The 13,841-nt window shown below is 32.7% G+C and overlaps 1 non-coding gene across 1 annotated transcript; it reads right to left on the bottom strand.

Annotated features, from left to right (window-relative positions):
• Positions 1-13,264: 13,264 nt before the first annotated feature.
• On the bottom strand, positions 13,265-13,370 carry LOC141519709 (U6 spliceosomal RNA). The gene has a single exon (XR_012477370.1). It is a non-coding gene; the product is annotated as a U6 spliceosomal RNA (small nuclear RNA).
• Between the last annotated feature and the right edge of the window lie 471 nt (positions 13,371-13,841).

Below are 13,841 nucleotides of genomic sequence, written 5' to 3'. Positions count from 1 at the left end.
TTAAAATTACTTGTACAAAAATATTCATTAAAAATAAACAAACAATCAAAAGAACCAGGGAAAGATATATATATATATATATATATATATATATATATATATATATATATATATATATATATATATATATTATATATGGATGTACATACAGGATGTTCAAAAAATTAGAGAATTTTGAAACTACAGAAGCTTAAAATTGCTCTAATACTTTTGGAATATCCTGTAGAATAATGTTTATAACAATGTTTTTTTTTGTGGGAGCAAAAAAAAATACCAAGTTGGGTAATCATCAATTGAGAAATGACAATATATGCTGGCATACAGAAATAGTTAAATATTAGCATACCACAAAAATCAGATTACCTTTGGGTAAATTTGTCTGACTTGGCTGCAGAATGAAATAGTCATAATTGACTAAGCCTGGAGAATAAAATAGTTCTTTTATTTTTGAACTATTTCAAAGTGGAATCAGCAATCTTTTAAGCTAGTAGGTTTCTGTTTATTGGAGATCCTCAAGCAAAGCTTATATATCTGCTTATTAAGTTTGTTGCAGAAGGGGATTCTCTTAGTTTGGATAAAACTAGATGATTTCCTTGTGATGATGGAATATTCAAGAATAGAATATGTTTATTCTTCTTGACCCTGTAGTTGAATAGCAGAAAGTCTTGGATTTGAAATAATCATTATATTCTATTAATTATTACTTATTTGATTTTGTACATATTTCAAATCTATGAGTTTCAGTTTCCTAACTTACAAAAGTTATATGAGTGTATGCATGTGGTGTGAATATGTATGTCTATGGTTTGTATGTCTATGCATGATATGTGCATATTTGAGTGTGTATTTGAAAGATGATTAGATCTAATAATCTCTATGATCTTTCACAATTAAATCTGTAACCTGATTAATTTTTTGCATATTTTAGCTGCTTGATCATTTAAATTTCAAAGCAGTTTGATTGAATTCATCTATTCTTGGCATGAAGAATAAAGTAAACCATTCCACTGATTTCAGTTCCTATCTCCATTCCCTGTTATATTTAAACATTTGAATTAAGGTTTTAAATCAACATCAACAATGTTGATCAACAGATCAACCTTCAAAGAAAAAAGAAAGGGATTAAAGCAGAGCAGTATGAAAAAGGAAGAATGTGACTCTCATTTATTACTTTTTAATGGGGCAAAAAAAAGGGATGGAAAAATTAGGCAAAACTAAGTGGTAGAAGATAACACAGGGAATATGGATGAATCCAATTGGCTTTTTAGTATCTGCTTCCAAAGTATCCTTTTTTTCCTCCTGATCCTTTTAATTCCTTGCCCAGCTACCTGGTCAGTGGGCTCTCCTCAACGCTTAGAGATTAAGGCCTAATTTTCTATATCTTATAGATAGCTCTGGGTATGGCTATTATACAACAACAAAGTCAATCAACTTCCTCATAATATAACTGCAAAACTTTTATAAATTTACATTTATTTATTTTAATCCATGTGCACATGTATATTTAAGTTACAAAATTTCCTTCTACGCTCCCTTCCCTTTCCTTGCCTCCCCTCAGCAGGGAACAGTCAGGTTAGCATTGTACAAACATATTTTGATAAGCATGGTTACAATATAGTAATTTTTGGTATGAGGAATTAGGATTAAGGGAAAGAGATTCACAACAGTCAATTTTTATAAAGTGTTCATTAGATTCTGATGGATTAATTTATTTTTGTGATAACTTCATAATTATTAGAAAACTTCACATTGAACCTTCTAGACCTAAAGATATTGGAGAATTAGTTTGGTTATTGAAACCAGGTATAAATTTCAAGCATGTCACATTAGCAAGGATAATATATAATTATTATGGTGGAAGAAAGGGATACTGGAAAAGAAGCTAAGGCCCAAGTTGATATCTGGTGCTGTTTTTTATTATACCTCACTGAGACACAATTTGGAAACTAGGGCAGCCTGAACTTTTTATCTGAAATGTGCCATTTATGTTCTGTAGATGCACAAGTGTAACTAATTTGGTTATTAATCCTGTTACTTCAAATCCTAGTAGAATATCATGAAAGAAAGATGGCTTTGTGAATGTAGATCTAGGTAAGAATTTTGTCTTGGGGTTAGATATAATTTGGTAACATTTTTCAACACTTCAACAAGAAACCAAAAGTATTTCTACATGACAACAATTTGTATCTAAGGACTGCCAGTGTTGCTTTTAAAAATATTTTAGACCAAGCCAGTAGACAATAGATTCAAGCAGATTCTATCAACTTTGAAAAGTTTTCAAGATGCTTTACCTAAGGTATGGCTGAACTAAATTAATTAAGATAGAGTTTGGTACTTAAAGGAATTTTGAAAGACAAATGACTCTAACTCTCTCACTCTCAGATGAGTGATTAAATGACTTGCCAGTTTCACACAGTTAGTAAGAGCTACAAATAGAATTCTAACTCAGATCTTGCTTACTCCATATCCATGCTCTATGCCATATTGTTACTAGGTTGGATAAAGGCTAATGTATTTTTCAATCATACTTCCTCTCAAAGGTAAGTCAGAAAGTTATTGATGTGTGCCAGTGCAATGGGAACTCAAGTCAATAAAATCACAGGGAGAAAGCATTATACTGAACCACATCCTATCTCTGCTCTGTAAACAAAAGATGACCATATTATCAAATTCTGATTCTATGAAATTATTTTTGCTAATGCAACTTTTTTTTTATTTTTCAGCCTAGGTGATTTGATCAAATCAGTGGGCAAGAAAAATAGGAAAGTTGGGTAGAGGAGAAGGTGTATTAGAATTAATTGCTAAATGTTATCTTATTTATTTATTTTTACTCAACAATTATGTTGACATTGTTTCCACAGTCAAAGTTTGATGGTGGCTATTTTTATGCATTTCTTTGCCTCCAGCTGTTAAATAGACTTGGAAACCCAAGTGTTGTGGTTTTAATCCAGTTCACTGAAATACTTGTGAGCTCCTGAATTAATTCAGTCATTTTCCCTTAATGGCCATGAAGAGGGATGTTCAACTGAAGGGTTATTAAAGAGAAGTACTCCAGCATTTAGCATTCACCATTCAGAAGGCAAGACGAATAGGCAGAAAGTAGAGACCTGGTCAGAACTAAATACAGTTTCTTTTGCTGCCAAACCAGTGAGAAAAAATACAGAGGTTAAATCCTTCAAATTGGTCTAAAACTGCATTTTGTCAAATGATGAGAGTAATTTATTTTGATTACACTTGCTGGCAGTGTGTGAATTTCAAAGCAAGCAGGATTTTCCAAAGCAGTATTAATAGATTATTCCCCATTGCCCAATATAGTAGATGGGTTGTAATAATCATCTAATAGCTAAGGAATAAACAAACAAAGTAGCTTACAAACAATCATTTTATGAGAACAAGTTTTAATGGGCATAGGAACCTAGCTTGCACTCTGGGAAAATCTTTGAACTAGAAGTACAATTAATATTGTAAATATGAAAAATATGTATAGTCTTTGCAAAAATGAGCAGTGGTACACACTGTGTATTATTCTCTGTGTTAATGGGATTATGGAGAAATTCTTTATAACCTTAAAGCACTCTAAAATGAGAATTATTAGAATTATTAATGATGATGATGATGATGATGATGATGATATAGTCTGAAAACCCTTCTTAATTGTAACTGAGATTATTTTAGAGATCTGGTCTTCCTGTTGACAAATATGAAATTATTGCTTCTTTGACACAATATTCCTTCTTTCCTGTACTCCCTCCTCAAGTACATGTTGCAAACCCTCTACAAACTTAGAAGATGGTCTTTCAGAGCTATTTTGGTAAAAGGAATCATCACTATCAATATAAGCCAGTAAAGAGACTTTCTAAACATACGTAAGATAGTCAAGACAAAAACAAAAGAATTGCCAGGCTCATACTACAAGAAAACCTTTTCTTCTTGTGGGAAAACTTGCCAGAGATTATGATCCACTGGTACAATCTTTGAAAGACTTTATCCATGCCACAGAGTAGCACTGGGACAGTAAGTTTCTTGGGTATTCTAGAACAAAAGACTACATGCTAATATTATTACCATTTATCACCTCCTTTGGATCAGTTTGTTTAGTAGCACTGGATTTGATGTCATCAGACATTAATTCAAAGCCAAGATTTCCTGTGTGTCCTTGAGCAACCTCTTTGGACCTCAGTTTCTATTTCTATAAAGGTAAGGTATTAGACTATGTGATCTCCAAGTTCTCCTTTCCCATTAAATTTATGACCCTATATACTGGGTTACTATTAATACTAAATTTAATTCACATATGCACTATCTGTTATTTTTCAAGTGAAAGTAATGATTTTATGTTAATGTAAGTAAAATCTTTTTCACAATTGCAGCAATCCCAAAGTGGAATGGATTGCTTTAGTAAATGCTTGTATACTCCTCACAAAGTTTCTAGCAAAGTCCAGACATTACCCCTTCTTCACTTAGTTGGGATTGTGAAGTAATTCTTGTTTAGGGTTGGGTTATGCTAGGTAACCTCTAATCTAATGTCTCTCAGTACTAAGGTTCTATGATTGTTCTCCATCTGGCATTTGCAGACAATTTAATGAAAACTTAGTATTGCATGATTGTTAGTTTGGTGCACTTCCCTTTGATTTAAATGCCATTGCAAAATCCAAAGCTCCACTAAGAGTCCTGATTGTAACATGCAGACAGGATATGGCATCTTGCTAAAAATCTCAGCTGATTTTTTGTCAATTTCATTGTATAGTCTCTCATTTTACTTCTCTTGAAAAAGAAACAACCTGTCAATTTTTTTAAATCCATTGCTATTCTTGGATTATTTGCCATGTATATGCGAAATCAATTCTTAGTTAAGAATAAAGATTCTTCTTATTATGGTGCTCACAACTTTAGTATATAGTAGGAGACATACTTTGTACTGACATCATATTATGATGTTTCATGAACTTCCCAGGTACTGACTTGGGTAAAATAACACAAGGAGAAATGGAAAGATATAATTGCAGATATGTCAGTGCTTAAAAAATATAACATTAATAGAAGAGAGCACAGGATTATAGGATAATTTCCCAAGACAGGCTATGTCTTATGAATGTTACAATCTAAAGAAAGAGCTCTGAGTCCAAATCCATGCTTCAAAAATCAATTCTTGAGACATTCATTTAAAGGCAACAAAGTGGCCCTGAAGAGAATTGAAAGGTATGTTGTATGTCTTCAATTTTTAGAAAGTGTCATAATTTACCAGTACTTAGTAAATATGTTTGAAAAAATCCAATACATGATGCAATGATAGCATCCCACCAAATAGTTAATGGATTGATAGTAGAAGCCCTATGATATCTCTTATAACCATTTCAGCACTTTACATCAATAACAACTGGTTGAATTGAATCAGTCAACAATAGTAAAAGACATGGGTTGTTTTACTGTATACTTTTTCTTGAAAAACTAAATTTGTTTAATTTGATAACACATAACTCTTTAAAGATGAAGTAAAATTTAAATAATAGTTTTATGATATCTAAAACCATAAATTAGTTATGATAGAAAAGGAATGTTCAACAAATGGTGAATGGTTAATAAATTAAATAGAAAATAATTTATATTGTGAAGATATTGATGAAGAGAATTTAATTTAATTATGTAGATTTTTGTCACACTTCTTATAAGCACAGAGACATAAAGCATCATTTCTACATGTGATCAATAAAGTGTAAGAGCAAGAAACTAAAAGAAATATTTCTTTTAAAGTAACTATAGACAGCATAAAATACTTGGGAATCTACCTGCCAAGACAAACCCATATGAATGTAATTACAAAATGCTCTTACATTAAATAAAAATCAGATCCAAACAATTTGAAAAATGTGAATTCTCATGTTTGGACCAAGTTAATATCATTATAACATGACTATTATACCCAAATTCACTTATTCAGTGGTATACTAATCAAACTTACAAAAATCTATTTTACAGAGATAGGAAAAAAGGTAACAAAATTCATCTGAAGGAACTATCAATGGAACTGATGGGGAAAAAATGCAAAGGAAAGTGTCCTAGGTGTTTCAGATCTAAAACAATATTATAAAGTAATAGTCATCAAAACTGTCTTATACTGACTAAGAAGTAGAAGAGATCAGTGAAATAGATTAAGTTCAAAAGAAAGAGAGATAAATGACTATAGTAGTTTGCTACTTGGTATTTCTAAAGATTGGACATATTGGGCTAAGAACTCAATATATAGGACAAAAACTGTTAGGAAAACTAGAAAATAGTGTGGCAAAAACTAGTCTTATAACTCCCATTTTGGGCCGAAATTAAGTCTAAGTGGGTACAGGATAAAGACATAAAGGGTGATGCCATAGACCAACTAAGAGTACAAGAAATATTCTATGGCACTATTTTAAACTCTCTTGGATTTACCTCAGAACTAATATGAACCAAACCTCTTAGATTTTGGAACCACAGAACCCATAGAAAAATCAAGGAGAAGAATATCTAACAATAAGCTCTGTCTCAGGGGAGCTTGGGTGAGCCAGGGCCAGAGAACAAAGACCCAATGCAGGAGGTGGGGGAGGGATAAGGCTGGAGCCTGAACTGAGCACAGCAGTGGAAGCATTTGCTGTGTGTGTTGTGGGTTGGAGAGCTCCATCACAGGGGCCAAGACTTCTATCCAGTAAGCCTGGTTGGTCTGGAAGACTCAGTTCATGAGCCCCGTGTTTTCAGCGGAATCCCTGTGTTTCTGGCCAAGTAATCTCTTCCCCCTATTCCCATAGGAGAGGGGTGACTTTCTCCAGAATAAACAGCACCCCATTGAACCTAACCCCAAGGCTCAGTTGGTAGATCTCCCCCAGTACTGATTGCCATTAAGTAGATTAACTATCTAGCCCAAGGGCCCAGACTACATTGTGCAAAGACAGCCCAGATCTACATTGCCCATCCCCCAGGCCTAGGGAGTAGACCACTAATCAACAACATCAAAAATCCAGAGAAAGTTTCTATATTCCCATACAGGTCATCCAAAGAGTCCTCCTGAAGTAGACAAGGCCTCTAGGTATCTCAATCCCCAAAGGTTTGTGAACAAGCCCCTCCACCAGCACAAGACCAGAGGAACAGGACCCAAAATGAAGAAAGACCAGCATAAAGGGAAGTTCATTGAATATTTCCTTGAAGCCAAGGATCTTAACTCAGAGAAAACTAGAGCCTTAGAGGAGAAAAGGAATTGATCTCTAGTACAGAAAGACTTCTTAGAAGATATCAGAAAGAAGTTAAAAAATCAAATAGAAAAGTTAGCAGAAGAAATACAAGAGAAAATTAACATTAAATGAAAACAAATCCTTTGAAAATATAATTGAACAAGTGCAAAAAGAAAGTAATGCTCTCAAAACTCAATTGGCAAATAGAAAACTCCTTCAAACATAGAATTGACCAATTAGAAAAGGAGATGCAAAAGTAAGTGATGAAAACTCTTCTCTAAAAAAAGTTTGGAATCTGGGGAAAGTAATGACTTAAATAGACACCAAGAACCTGTTAAAGAAAAGTTTCTAAAAAAGCAAAGGAGTAGACGAAAATGTAAAATACCTCACTGACAAAGCAGCAGACCTGGAAAATCGAGCCAGGTGAGACAATTTAAGAATAACAGGACTTTCTGAACACGTTGAAGAGGGGGAAAAAGCCTGGACTCCATACTTTAGAATATAGTGAAGAACTTCCCTAGTATCCTGGAACCAGAGGGCAAAACAGTCATTGAAAGAATATATTGAACCCCTTCTGAAAGGGATCCCAAAATGAAAAGACCAAGGAATATTGTGGCCAAACTCCAGAACTATAAGATCAATGAGAAAACCTATAGGTGGCAAGAAAGAAACAATGCAAACAGCAAATAGCAAATAGCATCCAGTTAGGATTTTAGAGGTCCTGACTGCACCAACACTAAGGGATCAAAAGGTCTGGAATATGATATTTTGGAGATCAAAGGAGCTTGGAATGAAGCCAAAAATTCACAATCCAGTAAAACTGAGTCTTCTTTTCCAGAGCAAAAGATAGCCATTTATCAAAATAGCATGCTTTCCTGATGAAAAGACCAGAGCTTAACAGAAAATTTGGTCTTCAAACAGGAGACTCAAGAAGAGATACATGAAATGGTAAAAAGGGGAAAAGAGAAAAAAATGTTATTCAGTAAGGTGAAACTGGCTATATCCTCACCTGGGAAAAAGATTCTCATAACACTAGAGAACTGTAACTCTATTAGAGGGAATATACTTAGCCCGATGCAATGGATACATATGCAATTTTCTGTGACTTTGGTGGAATGATTTAAAAATAGTATTTCCTTAACAAAAGGGGGACAGTAAAGAGATGGAAAAAAGAGGAGATTGAATGAGGTAAATTGCATCACATGAAGAGATGCAAAGGATCTCTTGCAATAGCGGGGAAGAAGAGAGGATGTAAGAACTGGCTGAATCTTACTCTCATCAAATTTGGCTCAAAGAGTGATGAACACATACACTCAGCTGGTTTGAAACTTATTTTACCTTTTAAGTATTAAGAGGGAGAAGGGGAGGTGGAGGAAAAGAGAAACTGACAGAAGGAATGGAAGAAAGAAGGGGGAAAGGGAAAGGGGAAAGAAAGGGGAGGGGACTTTGATAGAAGGGGCAAATACACTGAAGAATGTGGTATCCAGAAGGAAAATACTGAGGGGAAAATACAAATGGGGGAAAGATAGCATGGAGAGCAATAAAGTATTATCAATTTTAACTTTGAATGTGATTGGAATGAATTATCCCATAAAATATAAGCACATAGCATAGTGGATTAAAAACCAGAATTCTACAATAGGCTGTTTACAAGAAACACATTTGAAGCAGAGAGATACATACAGAGTAAAGATAAAAGACCAGAGCAAACCTTATTTCAGACAAAGCAGCTACAAAATAGGTCTCATTAAAAGAGATAAGGAAGGAAAATATATCCTCCTAAAAGGGACCATAGAAAATCGAGCAATTTCAATAATAAACATGTATGCACCAAGTGTTATAGCATCCATATTTTTAGAGGAGAAGTTGAATGAGTTCCAGGAAGACATAGACAGCAAAGCTATAATGGTGGGAGACCTCAACCTTTCTCTCACAGGATTAGATAAATCTAAACATAAAATAAACAAGAAAGAAGTTAAGGATGTAAATAGAATGCTTGAAAATTAAGACATGCTAGACTTTTGGAGAAAACTGAATGGGAATAGAAAGGAATATCTTTTTTTTTTCTTGAATTACATGACACCTACACAAAAAACTGACAGAGTGCACTAGGACATAAAAATCTCATATTCAAATTCAGAACTATTGACTGCATCCTTTTCTGATCATGATACAATAAATATCACTTGCAATAATGGGCCATGGAGAGATAAACCTAAATCATATTGGAAACTAAATAACCTCTTTTTAAAGAATGAGTGGATCAAATAATATAAAATAGAAAGATTTAGTGATTTCATCCAAGACAATGACAATAACAAGACAACATACAAAACTTATGGGATACAGCCAATGTAGTCATTAGGGGATAAATTAGATCTCTAAAAGCTTACATGAATAAAATAGAGGAAAAAGTAAAGCAATGAACTGAGCATTCAAATAAAAAAGTTAAGGAATAAAATAAAACCCCCAATTAAATATCAAATGAGAAACTCTAAAAATTAAAGAAGAAATTAATAAAACTGAAAGCAAGAAAACTATTGAACTAATAAATATAACCAAGAATTGATTTTATAAAAAAATCAATAAAATTGATAAATTTCTGGTTAATTTCAACTAAAAAAAGAAAGAAGAAAAACCAAATTCCTAGTATCATAAATGGAAAAAGTTATATTTAGCACCAATGAGGAGGAAATTAAAGTAATAATTCAGAACTAATTTGCCCAATTGTATGCAAATAAATTTGATAATAGTGAAATGGATGAATATTTACAAAAAATATAAGTTGCCCAGGTTAAATGAAGAAGAAATTAAATACTTAAATAACCCTATCTCAGAAAAAAGTAATTGGACAAGGTATCAATGAACTCCCTCAAAAAAATCTCCAGTGCCAGATGGATTCACAAGTGAATTCTATCAGACATTCAAGGAACAATTGGTTCCAATATTATATAAAATATTTGGAAAAATAAGTGAAAATGAAACTCTGCTTAATTCCTTCTATGATGCCAATATGGTGTTGATGCCCAAACCAGGAAGAGTCAAAATAGAGAAAAAAAAGTCATAAACCAATTTCCCTAATGAATATGTATGTGAAATATTAAATAAAAAATTAGCAAAGTGATTACAGCGAGTTATCACTAGAATAATACAGTATGACTAAGCAGGATTTATTTCAGGAGTGCAGGGTTGGTTCATTGTTAGGAATACTGTCAGCATAATTGACTACATCAAGAATAAGCCTAAAAGAAATCATAAGATTATCTTAATAGATAATCCAAATGCCTTTGACAAAATACAGAACCCATTCCTACTAAAGACACTAGAGAGCATAGGAATAAATGTATTGTTCCTTATAATGATAAGCATTATCTATCTGAAACCATCAACAAGCATTTTATTCAATGGAAATAAGCTAGATAGGCTTGAGGCATTCCCAATAAGATTGGGGTGAAACAAGGATGCTCGTTAACACCACTAGTATTCAATATAGTATTTGAAATGTTAGTTTTAGCAATAAGAGAAGGAAAAGACATTGCAGGAATTAGAAATGGGTAAAAAGAAACAAAACTCTCACTCTTTGCAGATGACATAATGGTACACCCTGAAATGCCTAAAAAAAATCATCTATAAAACTACTGGAAATAATTAGCAACTTTAGCAAAGTTGCAGGATACAAAATAAATCTACATAAATCTTCAACTTTTCTACATATTACTCACAAGATACAGCAGTAAGACTCAGAAATAGAAATCCCATTTAAAATAACATAAAATATATGGGAATCTACCTGACAAGGCAGACTCAGAAACTCTATGAAAACAACTACAAAACACTTTTCATACAAATAAAATCAGATCTAAATAAGTGGGGAAAATATCAACTGCTTATGGATAGGCAGAATTAATACAACTAAAAATGACAATTCTGCCTAAATTAAACTACTTATTTAGTGTCATACCAATCAAACCTTCCAAAAATTACTTTAGGGACCCCCCCACTAAAAGCAATTATACTCATATGGAGAAACAAAAGTCAAAAATATAAAAGAATTTAATGAAAAAAATGCAAAAGTGGGTTGCTTAGCCTTACAGATCTACAATTATATTATAAAGCATCAGTCATCAAAACTGGTACTGGCTTAGAAATGGAGTAGTGGATCAGTGGAATATATAAGGTGCAAAAGAGATAACAGGAAATGATTATAGTAATATGCTATTTGATAAATGCAAGGAGTCAAACTTCTGGGATAAGAACTCCCTTTTCAATAAAAACTGCTGGGAAAACTGGAAAATAGTAAGGTAGAAACTAGAATTAGAACACCATCTCATACCCTATACCAAGATAAGATCAAAAGGGATGCAGAATTTAGACATAAAAGACAAGATTATAAGTGAATTAGAAGAACATGGAATAGTTTCCCTGTCAGATCTATGGAAACAGGAGCAGTTTATGACAAGGTAGATATGGAGAATATTATAAAAATTAATTAGATAATTTTGAATTCATTAAATTAAAAACCTTTTGCACAAACAAAACCACTCTAATCAAGATCAAAAGAAATGTAATAAACTGGGAAACAATTTTTACAACTACTGTATTTAACAAAGAACTCATTTAAAAAATACATAGAGTACTGAGTCAAATTTATTATAAAAAAACCCAAAACAAGCCATTCCCTAATTGCCATATGGTCAAAGTATATGCAAAGACAATTTTTAGATGAGGAAATCAAAGCTGTCAATAATCATATAAAAATTACTCTAAGTCATAACTGATTAGAGAAATGCAAATTAAAGCAGCTCTCTGAGGTACCACCTCTCACCTTTCATATTGGCCAATACGACCAGAAAGGATGTTGATCAGTTTTGGGGGTGATATGGGAAATTTAGGACACTGAAGCATTGATGGTGGATCTGTGAAGTGATCCAGCCTTTCTGGAGAGCAGTTTGGAATTTTGACCAAAGGACAATGAAAATGTGCATGCCCTTTGATCAGCAATACCACTACTGGGTCTGTATCCTGAAGAGATCATGAAGAAGGGCAAAACTCCCACATGTATAAAAGTATTTATAGCAGCTCTTTTTTAATGGTAAATAAATGGAAATCAAGTGGATGCCCATCAATTGGAGGATGGCTGAACAAATTGTGGTATATATAAATGATGAAACACTACTTTTCTATTAGAAATCTGGAGGGATGGGATCTCAGAGAAGCCTGGAAAGACTAGCATGAATTGGTGCTGAGTGACACGAGCAGAACAAGAACATTGTACACCCTAACAATATGGGGTGATGATCAGCCTTGATAGACTTGTTCACTCCATTACAGCAATAATCAGGGACAATTTTAGGAAATCTGTGATGGAGCGTAGCATTTATATCCAGAGAAAGAACAGTGAAGTTTAAATGAAGAACAAAGTTTATTACCTTCAATTTAAAAAAAAAAAAGTCATCTTATATTTTACATAATTTTTCTATCTCTAATATTTTCTTTCTTCCTAAAGGATAAGTTTTTCTCACAATGCATTCAATTTTGATTTATGCATATCATGGAAATAAATGTCATATTGCCTTCTATTGGGGGTGGGGAGGAGGAGAGGGAGAGTGAAAAATTGTGAAATTCAAAATATTGCAAAAAATGATTGGTAAAAACTACTATTGTATAAATTTTGAAAACAATTCATATATTTCCATTTAAAAATCCTTATTCCTCATACCAAAATGATTATTCTGTAAACATGTTTAACACAAATGAGTATGCAATAATATTAACCTGACCATTTGCTGCTGAGTGGAGCGGGGTAGGAAGGGAAAGTGAAAAGAAATGTTGTTACTTAAAAATACACATAGACATGTGAATGTTGAAAAACCTTCATAACATGTATTTTGAAAAATAAAATATAAAAAAAAGAAAATAGTATTTAATACACTGTGATAAATATCAAAAAGTATGGTTTTAGTTTTTCTTGTCCAGTTATAAGGTTCTTGAAGTAGAAATAATCCTATACAGATGACAACATAGGCACAGTAATGATCTAGTTCCAATAGACTATCTCTGCCAAGATCTTAAATTGCTCTTAATTCTTCACAAACATGTCATCCTTGCACAGGAGCTATGCTAATCTTCTCTGTTTTGTTCCAATTTTATTATATGTGATGCCAAAGTGAACACATTTTTCTTAATTCTTGATGATCTGATGAGGTGACAGCAAAGCATTTTTTATCCCAAGAAGAAACTGATATTGAACTATTTTGAAAGACAGCAATCTAAAATAAGCAGAACACTAATATCTTGAAATGCACTTTTGGAAAGTAAATTCAATCAGAGGTGAATAAATTGAAAAAAATAAATATTTTTTGAAATGCTTTGGTTCTTCTTCTTCTTCTTGTTTTTCTTTTGATGTTTTTCCTCCTCCTTCCAAAGGAAGTGATCTGGATCAGAATTCTTAACCATTTTAATGTCAAGTGAAGTCTAAACATATTTTCTAACAATAATGTTTTTAAATGTGTGATATAAAATAAATAGAATTATGAATGAAATCAATTTTTTGAAATAAAATGAATTTTTCCTATACCAAGTTCACAAAATACTACAATCTAAGATTGACAATGGATAAAGAAACTAAAAAAAAGAAAGATTGAA

The sequence above is a fragment of the Macrotis lagotis genome, chromosome 3 (assembly GCF_037893015.1).
Source record: "Macrotis lagotis isolate mMagLag1 chromosome 3, bilby.v1.9.chrom.fasta, whole genome shotgun sequence".
In the NCBI taxonomy this organism is placed as follows: Eukaryota; Metazoa; Chordata; class Mammalia; order Peramelemorphia; family Peramelidae; genus Macrotis; species Macrotis lagotis.
The sequence above is the reverse complement of the archived record's forward strand: the minus strand, read 5'-3'. Positions and strand labels throughout refer to the sequence as shown.